Source organism: Alosa sapidissima, chromosome 11 (genome assembly GCF_018492685.1).
Source record: "Alosa sapidissima isolate fAloSap1 chromosome 11, fAloSap1.pri, whole genome shotgun sequence".
NCBI lineage: Eukaryota > Metazoa > Chordata > Actinopteri > Clupeiformes > Clupeidae > Alosa > Alosa sapidissima.
In genome coordinates, this window is record NC_055967.1 from 9,006,882 (window position 1) to 9,019,053 (window position 12,172).

The window sequence follows — 12,172 nt, forward strand, 5'->3', positions numbered from 1 at the left end:
TATCCTCATGCCACCAGAATCCTAAGTGAGCCCGCCGCTGCCAGACCTGACCCTATTTGACAGTACACCCACGGCACCAGAACGCTATGTGAGCCCACCACCTGCCAAGCGGGATGGGTGTGACTGGTGACTGGAGCGACAGACGGTACGCAGGGAAAACGCTCACAGACACAAGCCTTGTGATTTTCAAGCTGTGTCACAGAGGAGGGTGGAATAGAGAGGAATGTAGAGGAGTGGGGAGGGGGAGAGGATGGAGAAGGACAGAGAAGAGAGGAGATGAGAGGAGAGCAGTGGATAAGAGATAAGAGGAGAGAAGAGGGAAGAAGAGAGGAAAGGAGAAGAGAGGAGAGGGGGGAGAGAAGAAGAGGGGAGGAGAGGAAAGGAGAGGGGGGAGAGGAGAGAGGAGGAGAAGAGGGGTGGGGAGAGGAGAGAGGGGAGAAGAGAGGAGGAGAGGACAGGAGAGGGGAAGAGAGGAGAGGAGGGAGAGGGGAGGAGAGGAGAGGAGGGGAGGGAAGAACAGCATGGTGCAGGATCACAAGCTTGCCCACTCTCATCTCCTCTGCTGTCTGTCCACTTGCCTCCCCTCTGATCTGCCCCTGCCCCACTGCACTGTGGGAAAGAGCCGCTGCTGCAAGGTACACAAGTTGACATCATTTCCTCACGCATCAGTGGCAAACTGAAGGGAAAGTCATCATATGGTTATAGTATTACAGCATGTGCAGAGAGATGCTATGACTATGTGTACAAACTTCAACAGCATCCCAGAGAGATGCCATGACTATGTGTACAAACTTCAACAGCATCCCAGATAGATGCCATGACTATGTACAAACTTCAACAGCATCCCAGAGAGATGCCATGACTATGTGTACAAACTTCAACAGCATCCCAGATAGATGCCATGACTATGTACAAACTTCAACAGCATCCCAGATAGATGCCATGACTATGTGTACAAACTTCAACAGCATCTCAGATAGATGCCATGACTATGTACAAACTTCAACAGCATCCCAGATACGTAGATGCCATGACTATGTACAAACTTCAACAGCATCCCAGATAGATGCCATGACTATGTGTACAAACTTCACTGTACGAAGTAAGAAACAGTTCAGCCATTTGCCTCATATTCTCATATGCACACTCATATTCTCACATGATTCTGTTTTCTCCATTTAAACCTGCAGTCTCAAAACACCCTTCAAAAATACCCTCAGAGGAAATGGCTGTAAAACCCTGAGGAAGACTCTTTTCCACTTAAAATGATGGGGATGTGTGTTAGCTCCTGTGACAGATGTGTCCCTCCTGGTTCTGGTTCCTCTGAGGGTCTGGCTCCAAGAGAGCAAGGCCTTTGGGTCAGTGCTGGCCCTCGGTTCCCCTCTCCCTGCTGGCACAGGAACAGAGAGAGGAGCCGCAGCTTTGAACGCAGCAGTGGAGTAGACAGGCCATGCCAGCACTGTCGGGTCACCCTCTGTTTCTCTCTCTCTCTCTCTCTCTCTCTCTCTCTCTTTCTCTTCCTGTTGCGTTCTCTCTTTTTCTTCTTGTTGCTTCCACTCTCTCTGTCTCTCTGTCTATTTCTCTCTCTCTTTCTTTCCCTGTTGCTTTCTATCTCTTTCTCTCCCTGTGCCCACCCTCTCTTCCTGTTCCCTCAGACCAAGCCATCTATCTCTCTCTCTGTCTTTGTTGTTCTTCCTATCTCTTTGTGAATGTTGTTCTTTCTCTCTTGCTTTTTGGCCAGTCTGCATAGTCTCTGTCTCACACACTCCACTTCAGTGTCTCTCTCGCCTTCCTGTCCAATATGCTCAATATCGCTCTGCTGTCCTACTTTTCTCTAGCGCTCAACCTTAGAGAGGCAGCAGGCAGCAGACCTCTCCCTAGTGTCTCATCCACCAGGCCCCCATGACACACACACACACACACACACACACACACACACACACACACACACACACACACAGACACACAGAGAGGGAGAAGGAGAGAGAGTGAGAGGGAAAGGGAGAGATGGAGAGATACTGACAAAACACATCAGCAGCAATGCCAACCTAACACAATCTATCTCTTGGCCCTGAATCTCCTGCATGCCTCACATACACAAACGCAGAGAGGAGAGAAAAGGAGAGGGAGAATGGAGGAGAGGGGAAGAGGATAGAGGGTAAGAGAGAGGAAAGGGGAGAGGAAGAGGGTGAGTAGAGAGGAGAGAAGAGAAGAAGAAAGGAAGGGAGAGAAGAGGAGAATAGGGGAGATGAAAGGAAAGGGAAAAAGAGGAGAGATTGGAGAGAATAGCAGAGGGGAGAAGAGAGGAGGAGAGGAAGGTAGAGGAGAAGAGAGAAGAAGGGAGGAGAGAAGGGTAGAGGAGAAGAGAGATGATAGGAGAGAAGAGGGGTGAGGAGAGGGATGCTGAACGCCATGGAGACTGCATGTCATTGTCGAGCCGTATCCTAATTGCACTCTGGGGGCTTTGCTCAGCTCAGCGACTCCACGTTTTCTCCTCTGGGGAAGGGGATGGGTTGGAGGCAACCATGAGCAAAGACCACATGAGGGGATATTTGCAGCAGTTATATCTCTTTTACTGTAAGAACACTGATGATGCAGATACTGTAACAGAAAAGGCTAGCAGTGTGCTAATGATAAAAACACCTGCTCATTACTGCGTTGAAGTGAGTGTGTTACATCATACATTCTCAAAGGGGCCGAGCTCGCTAATTGACCCTCAGATGCTTCAGATGAGGAGGAACAGACTCATTTGAATAATCTGATAGTTACGCTAGCAATGCTCAGTTATCCTACTGTTGTGTCTAGTGTAAGTGAGGTGGCCCAGTAATGCTTGATGATGGACTGATGGACCTAGAACGCTAGAAGGAAAGAAGGAAATGTATCTAATGTATGCAGTTGGACTAGTTTACAAATCCAGTATTAGTTACACTATAGTTGTAGGTGTGTGGTTGTAGTAGACCCTGTGTGTGTGTGTGTGTGTGTGTATATGTGTGTGTGTGTGTGTGTGTGTGTGTGTGTGTGTGTGTGTGTGTGTGTGTAAGTAATCATCAGTGGTATGGTAGTAGTAGTACTGTAGTAGCTAAATAGATTACTACAACTTCTACTATATTCGCATTGTATGGAGTAATGCATTAAAAAAGTAATGTAATTACAGTAATGCATTGCTTTTTGCTGTAATGCAGTAATGTAAGGCATTACCAATACAATTTCAGTAATATTTCACTCGGTACAATTCTCAGTAACTGAAGTTACTTTGCTTTTTAATCCAAAATTGAGAAATGCTCAATTGGCACCAGAGAAGATCATCCAAGAATTAAAAAAAGTCATCTATGCTGGTCCTGGAATTTGATTGCCTTGTTTAGATGACTGTAGAAAGGGAATTTGAGTTATCTCTGCCATTCATGCAACAGATCTAACATGGTTAGGCTATACTTCTCATTTCAAGCAGTGAGAATAACTAAAATGTTGCTGTTACAGACAAAGATCGTAGCCATTATTCTCAAACTATTTGCATTAAGTTTACACAAACTGTAAGTGGAATGATAGGCAACCAGCAATGATGAGAACCATTTAAAGTCAACATACAATTTCACTATGGCTATATTTTACTACGTATATTAAGTTGTGAGTGACCTTTGGCCTTTGGGGCCTACATTGTCCCATGGGCCATAACTGCAACCATTATATTGTTCTTTTGTTAGCCTTAAGCCTAGCTCAGTCATTATGTCATACCACATCACCTCCTGCCGTGTAATGAGCTGCATTGAACACATGAAGATCTATTGAGAACACCAAATCCATATTTCCTGTTATTTTGGTGAAAGTAATGTAAACATAGTATAATGCCTTACAATCCAAAGACAGTAATATTGTAATGTAACAAATTACTATGAGATGACAGTAACAAGTAATAAATAATGCATTACGCTTTTGAAGTAACTTGCCCAACACTGTATATTAGCATAGTATAGTAATAATAGTACTGGTAACCTCACCTTCCATTTACCCACATTACACCTATAGTAGTTATGAGCTTGCGTGAAAGAGCAATTGTGTTAGCTATGTATTTGGACAGACAACGCCACCTTCACAGTGTCTAATTTGTCATAGACAGAAGAGGTAAATACGTGAGTGTGAATGCAAAGCCATGATGTATATCAGCCCGCCTTCACCAGATTATGGTCTCCTGTCAGATAGCTGAGAAATGAAGTTATGTTCTCCAGACATCAACGGTGGGCGTACATTAAAAAAACACACCGCAGTGGTCTTTTCATCAGAAAATATAATCAATTTGGCAGGAGCGCTAACGTAGCGTTGGCCGAGTCGATTACACTGCTTAGCTTGCAGATACAAGGCCTTGAACATTAAAACTGCCATGATGAGTTAGCCTGTCAGGGCAGCCGGTCCTCCTCCCTCTCTTAGCCCACTAAACAAATGAAAAACTGGGGCACAAGTCACAGCTGCTGAACTAGAACGTTCTATGGTAGTGTCATGAGAATTAACCACCACATCCTTTAGCGCTTTTAATTAACACATGGAGATGTACCCGTTAGGGGCGAACGAGCGAGTGGCAGAGGTGCTGTGTGGGTGTGTGTGTGTGGAGGAGAAGGTGCAGGCTAAGCAGGGATCCGGGCCAAATGTGTGTGTGTCTGTCTGTCTGTGCGTGTGTGTGCATGTGTGTGTGTGTTTTGAGGGGGGAACACCACAGCACTATCCCCACTAAGTACAGCATCCTCCCTGCTGGAACACATCGTCCTTCGAGGCATATCCCTGACAAGGCTCGAGTTCCACAAAACAGCAGACACAACACACAGCTGGGAGTGTGTGCAAATGTACACACACACACACACACACACAAACACACACACACACACACACACACACACACACACATGTGAAGTCACACATATACAAAAACACACAGGCTTGAACATACAAGACACAAACACACACACACATACACACACACACACACAAACACACTCACACACACACACACACTCACACAAACATGCACTAACCCTGGATGGATGTTTTTGTTTCTAATACTTTTTGAAAATGGAAGTAAACTGAGACCACAGGATATAAGGTTACTAAAGTATTCTATGGTCAATGCATTCCAGCCAGACTATTCTGTACTCTATAAAAACATTTAGTCAGAGACTGTCTGCGTGATGTATAGGTTGTTGTGATATTGAAAAAGTGAAAGGATTAGTTATCAAAGGTCTGTTGATACTGAAAAGTTGGATTTCCTCTAAATGTACATCTGAATGTTGTCAAAGCATGCTTTTAAAGTGAGAACTCAGTCTTCCTAGGGAGTATGTAGTGCTATGCCACGCTATACCTTTAGCTTATTCCAAATGGCATGACAATTTCTGAATCATGAAATCATGAAAGTAGGATTTAGTAAAACCCAAATACACATACTGTAAGCATCATTACCATGACAACTATGACATCCTGTTGCAGTCTACTGAAGTTAAGCAAGTTTGGTCTTGGTCAGTGTCTGAATGGGAGACTCACTGTTGTGTAATGATTTGAAGAGATCCCAAGATCACCAGGCTTAATTAATATGGGTAGCTACCCCCCAAAATGGTCATTCTCAATTAATGTCTATATAGTATATACTATATTGTACTCAGTATGACTGTTAACAACGTGCTTGTTCTCTATTCTTGTTCTCTGGCAAACAATGGCTGCTGTTGCATCACCCAGGAGGGTACCACCCATTGATTCCATTTTAATTCTATTCATGTATATGGCGACATTAAGAATAAACACTGTCTCACAACACTTTACTAAGTCCAGGGCTTCAACCTGAGGTGAAGGTTTCAGGCAAACAATGCCCTTTTATGGGAGGACCCATGCCTGAGGACTGAGGGAAAGTGTGTGCATCTGTGTCTGGGGGGGGGGGGGGTCACAGGGGGGGATATAGTGCACTGTGATGAAGTAACTGCCAATTAAAAGCATTGTCTCATTAAGTACACAGCTTTCACATTCATAGAAATAGAGCTACTAGAAGAAGAATAGATTTTGAAATAGTTATTTTTTTATGCAAAGTCTCTAACTGGAATTGAGAAACAAAGCCAATGCTCGCAATGCTGACAAAGGCTTCCAGTATACAAGAGAGAGGTATTTCTAGGAAGAATACAAAAGCTTTAATCGACCATACTAATCTGCCAGCCTTCCTCTTCTCCGTGCCAAGCTGACTCAATGAGACGACCTGAGCACTACCTCAGAGGACAGGGTCATGGCATGGATAACCATGTTCTTATACTTCAAAGACACGGCATTATGGGAGACACATTCCTGATAAATTACACAGCACAGTATGGTATGAGCTATGGCCTACCAAAAGCAGTTGGTTACACAAAGTCCTTTAAACAATCCTTAAAATATACTCAGGTCCATCTGATTTTTAACCCTGAACAATGCAACTTTCTTTAATATGTGTACTGCAGGAAGACTCATAGGGCCCTAATGTAAATGCTAGGCAAAGTGAAAAGTATGAAGTCTGACTAAAGCCAGCTTAATAACTATGCAAAATCTAATTGCATATTTAACACCCTGAGAAAGCACAAACTTTGGGTGGGTCAACTAAAAGCTATCTCACGGCACATGCTGCCGTTAGTTCTTGCACGAGAACTTTGCTCATAGACTGACTTCGCTCAGCATTTCAATTAGGGCCCATCAATTCTGATTGTTTCTTTGTTTCTAAACCTTGAACTCACCCTGACTCTACATTCAAATGTACTACATATCTCTTTCCCAAAATCATATATTTTTGCTTTTTGTTTCAGCGTTGTGGCGTCAATACTAATAGACGAGTAGACTAATAATTATTCCTCCTGGTGTATGTATATCCATTCCTATCACCAATGGTTCAGGTCTAAAAGGGTGTGTTAGACAGAAAGTCTGCTGCCATACTGAGTCTTAGTGCTGTTGTGTCAGAGAGCCTCTTGATATTTCACCGAAGCCTGTGAAGGGAGGCCTGGTGTCTTGTCATACACTCACACTTTCTGTCCACATACCACTGGAACTGCAGTGTGTTCACAAAACAATATGATGTTATGAACAATATCAACATGAAGATGTGTGTGCATGGGTGTTTCCATGTGTGTGGCCATGCCTGGAACCAAATGTGTGTATGTGTGTGTTGTGTGTATTGACATATGTAAGTTGCTTTGGATAACAGTGTCTGCTTAATGAATAAATTTAAATATAATGTGTGTGTGTGTGTGTGTGGTCATGTTCATTAACACAGTGTGTGTGTGTGGTGTGGTGTGTGTGTGTGTGTGTGTGTGTGTGTGTGTGTGTGTGTGTGTGAGAGAGTGTGTGTCCATATGCATTAGAGTGTGTGTGTGTGTGTGTGTGTTGCAAAGTGAACTTTGTAAGCAGAAGACCTCACCACTCTAGTTTGGATGGACTCTGACACTTCACACGCCTTCCAGTTTATGCGCCCACCACAAATCCTTGGGGCTTTCTAATAAAAGCACATTCTCCCTTTACTGCGTGAGGAATGCAGTGGTTTGTGGTGGCCTAGAAAGCGAAAGACAAGCAGGAGAACGGATCTGGGAGGATGGGTCCATTACGGATTCAGTCCAAATTCGCCCCAGAGTCCTCTGCTATATCTCGGATCTCGCTCGCTTCCTTCCCACCCTGCACCAGAGACGTGACCCTCACACACTCATGGGACAAGACCGAGTGCTGGAGCAACACACACACACACACACACACACACACAAACGTGGTCCGAGACAGAGCAACACAGAAGCGGCTCAGGGCAGTGACTTCAGCCCCTGAAACAGCTCCCTAATTTACAGCCTCCAGCCCCTAATCCCCTCCCTCCATCCTAGTCACAACCAGACCCTGACAAACTGTGATCAATATGACACATACTCGCCAGTCTGAATGAATGACCTAGACAATCACTGCTTGACCAACTTTAATTTAACACTTGATTAACACAATAGATCCGCTGGTTATATCAAAGAAAAAGAAAAAGAAATGATTGAGTCCTGGTGATAAATCATCTGTGTGTAGTTTATGAAAATGTATAATGGAGGTGCAACATGCTGTCAGACAGGAAGAAAAAGTAAAGATTCTCTCTTAATATATTCATTACACACGGTGTTAATCACGCACTCCTGAATATGTCAAAATTAACATGGGGAAGACAAGAGGGGGCAAGCCTCAACTGCATACTTCAGAACAGCCTGATTGGGCTAATTGATAGGCATGTTATCTTTATGCAACCACAACCTCCCCAACACACACCCCCACAGGCACACACACACACACACACACACAGGTCCTTCATCAACACATTTTGTTTTGCCACAAGCCTGAAATGACAGCACCAAAAAAGAGAAGGTTGCTTTGGAATGGATCCAATCCTAAGAATGATCTCAAAGCAATCCAATAATGGCCTCCCTCGACAAAACACAACAGCAGAGCTTTCTTATAAAATCCTCTTATAACTTAATTCCCCGCAGTCCAATAAAACCTTAAGAGAGAAAAAAAAAACATTCTGAAAACACGGTTATAGTACCATGCATATTCAGAAAAAAGTAAAATAATACAAATGCAAAACAAAACAAACACACCCAAATATGTCACGCGGGCGCCAGGAGATGAGAAAATGGTTTGGGATAGCCCGAGTGAGCCAGCCATAAAAAGGATTGATGTGCAATTGTGAAATCATATTAGTTTTACAAGGGCGTTGGAAGACAGAATGGCCCTTGGAGCCAGTGCCTGTGGCTGGGTGCTGGGTGCTGGGTGGAGGGTCTGGTTGTGGAAGGGAGCCGCGGGCCCCACAGGAAGAGCAGAGCAATGTCAGACATCTCCAGCAGTCAGCCTAATCCACAAACAAGCAGCGCAGAGGAGCCACAGAGCAAATCCAATCAGGAGAAGGTGGGGCACACTGACTCACACTCATGTACACACATATGGAGAGACGAACACACACACACACACTAATTCACGTTTACACATGTGCACTACACGCACACAAGCAGTAAGAGACAGGCGGTGAAATCACTGCAATGTCTTAGCTGAAACATGACATATGTACTGTATGTGCACATGTACCCAAGTTTGTGTGTGTGTGTGTGTGTGTGTGTGTGTGTGTGTGTGTGAGAGTGATTTGTGCAAATATGTGTTTGTGTGTGTGTAAGTGTGAGTGATTTGTCCAAATACAGTATGTGTAAGACTGAAACCATCCCAGGACCACACGTAACCGAAACATCAGGGAGCACTAGCCCCTATTGTGTTTTAGTTTGCAGTACACACCAAGGCCGTAGTCATGATGTCAACATTGGGGGGGACCGAATCTGTGGTGGGGTCTGAGGGACCCCCAAACAGAATTTCAATACATTTCCTACAGTACCATACAAAAATATTATTAAAAATCACAACAGTCAATTAGGGTATTCCAAACTTTTGACAGACATAGGCATGGCATGGATGGATGGATTATGAACCCCTGGGCACAGATGTCCCCCCCCCCACACCTCCAGATAGACGGGTCCTGAGGCATTCTCCCACGGAAGATTTTTTATTTTTTTTAAAAATGACCCTTTAAATGATGACTTCTGGTGAGTTTTGTGAAAAGAGAAGGGTGGAGAAGGCCCAGTAAGCCCATTCAGTAATCCATCCCTGGACCTGTATTATGACTCCATTTGTCTTCAAAATGTATACTTTAAAAGGAATTACAAACTAGAGTATCTTTGTTAAACGCTATATTACCCAGAATGTGGTTCTTTGACTTACTTACACTTTTTTTAACTAAGGCTTAGACTCATAGGTTTGGACCAATAGCCTAATAAGATTTTGTCTTTTAATTGAGATTTTATTATGCTGGCGGCTAATCACACAATTTTAACATAGTTTGAAAGGGACAGGATTCAGGAATAGGCTACTAAGACAGGCCTCTCTTCTGTCTGACTCACCTCATGTTACCCCTGCATGGCTTCTGACAGAAATGATGTTTTGTGCCAACATGTAGAAACACTAGGCATGCTACAGCCTTTAAAGCAACACCAAAGAGTTTTTTGTACCTTAAAATAATGTTTCCAAAATCGTTTAAGTGGTTCATCAATTTGTAACAGGGTGAACGGCACTTCTGCATTCGCTTCACAGCCCTCTATCGGCTATACTGACCTCCGCACTATGTAAGTTTTCCGGATATGTAGTTCGATGGAATGAGACATAAGAAACTACAAATTTGACTTGCATCTGATGTCGCAATACATCGTACTTTCATAAATCGCGCAACATATTCTACCTTGTCTATGGACATCGTTATTTGCAAAGCCGTTGCTGGATAAACAAATAGCGTGCGTGCTCCAGAGGGAAAGTTATTTGGTGTTGCTTTAATTGATGAATGGAGGTGCAAATTCCTTTCTTTGGCGATTCACATTAACTGTAGGCTATAATCGCCAGTGCATTGTAAAAGTGTTTTCCAACTTGTGTGCCGTCGTCACATTTAATTCCAACGTTTTGCCTGCATGGATGCGCGACTGAGTGCGCATCTAAATAATATGCAAGATGCAACAACCATTTCTAAGAGGCCTATAAACGGCAATTTCTGGCATAGCATGTGAATGCATTATTTATGTTGAAAGACATGTGAAAGAAATGAATGACTCAGGCTTGCACAAATTCATCATTTAAAATAAAATGTTTCACTTTCGCTATCATTGCGAGAATAGGCTACAATATGGAAAATGTTTCAAAGTTCCCTTTGAGTCTGATCGGCCCCAAAAATGTATGGGATTTCCTTAGCCTGTGCTACATTTTTCCAACAAGTTTTGTGAAAATTGTACCGGTAGCTGCGATATTGTTGACAGCCCTACCTCACCGCAGTAAATGGTATAAATAGCTTTTGATAGCGTACATCAAACGAAAAACGGAAAACCACCAGGACAAACCACTCAGGGTGTAGGCTACTCTGGAACCATCACTAGGTCACTATGCATGACCTAGTGATGCGTTATTTACGTTTGATTACATTTCAGATGGTGGTGCGTGTTGGTTTCCTGTAGGCCTAGTATAACGTTTTTTTCTGTCTTTATTTTTCTATGTCCGTATATTGGGGGGGACATTTTGGTCATATTTGAATATTGGGGGGGACACGTCCCCCTCAATGTCTATGGTGACTACGGCCCTGGTACACACTGACCTCTGAGAGAGAAGGGCTATTGTGGATATTAGACACACTGGACACACATTCTCACCCTTATGCCTGAGCTGCACTAAGGCTGGAGAGGGACAGAAGACAACATTTGATCTCAGTTCTCAGATTACAGAACGTAAACATTAGATTCTGTCAGTGTCAGATTCTGATGCAGATTTTCTATATTGATTGTTTCTAATGCAAAACATGATATCAATAGATATACTGTATCATGACATCACAGAGTCATGTCACCATTAATCAGCTGACCTGGCTGCTTTCTTACAGTAATATCTGATGAATTGTCTGCATGTTACGTCAAAGCAACATTAAAGGCAGGCCTTTGAAATATGGCATTACATGCTTATGGCATAGAGACATACAGTATGTCAGGTATGTCAATCTTAGAGTCGAGTGAAATTGTTGTTCAAACTCTAAAACCTGCTGAAGAGAGGAGATAGATTTCAAACAACCTGTGTTCACACATACTGTCTGCCTGGGATGTAGGCCGTGTGTGTGTGTGTGTGTGTGTGTGTGTGTGTGTGTGTGTTTGTGTTCGTAAGGTGCTAGCTTCCTCAATAAATGCCGACTGCTACCTGACAGATGTTCCTTGGATTTCCTTGTCAGATGGCTAAAAAGAATATATAAAAACCCCACACACACCACATCCATGTGTGGTGTGAGTATTTTCAAGGTGCATCAATAAGAGTATTCTCAGAACTAAGGCACTTACTGTACTCATGCTCACGTGGTGCTTCTGTTTCACCTCTGCCAAAGTGCCCTCAATCAATGCTAATTCTATATGTCTCTTCCTGCAAAAGGCTTGCAACAACACAGAGTGCACTCAACACACACATGTTCACCCACACACACACTGGCAAAGCTTTCTTATGTTAACAGCCTTTGCTTCGACAGAGCAAGAGAGAGTTTTAATCACGTGACATTCCACCACATGTTTGGTCAAACTTTTGATGTATGAATGAATGATGCTTCAAA

At 43.4% G+C, this 12,172-nt stretch overlaps 1 protein-coding gene across 2 annotated transcripts in view; it reads right to left on the reverse strand.

The window, feature by feature from the left end:
* The window catches only part of otud7a (OTU deubiquitinase 7A), a 101,196-nt gene that overhangs the window by 82,688 nt on the left and 6,336 nt on the right, over window positions 1-12,172 (reverse strand). The window lies entirely within an intron of this gene.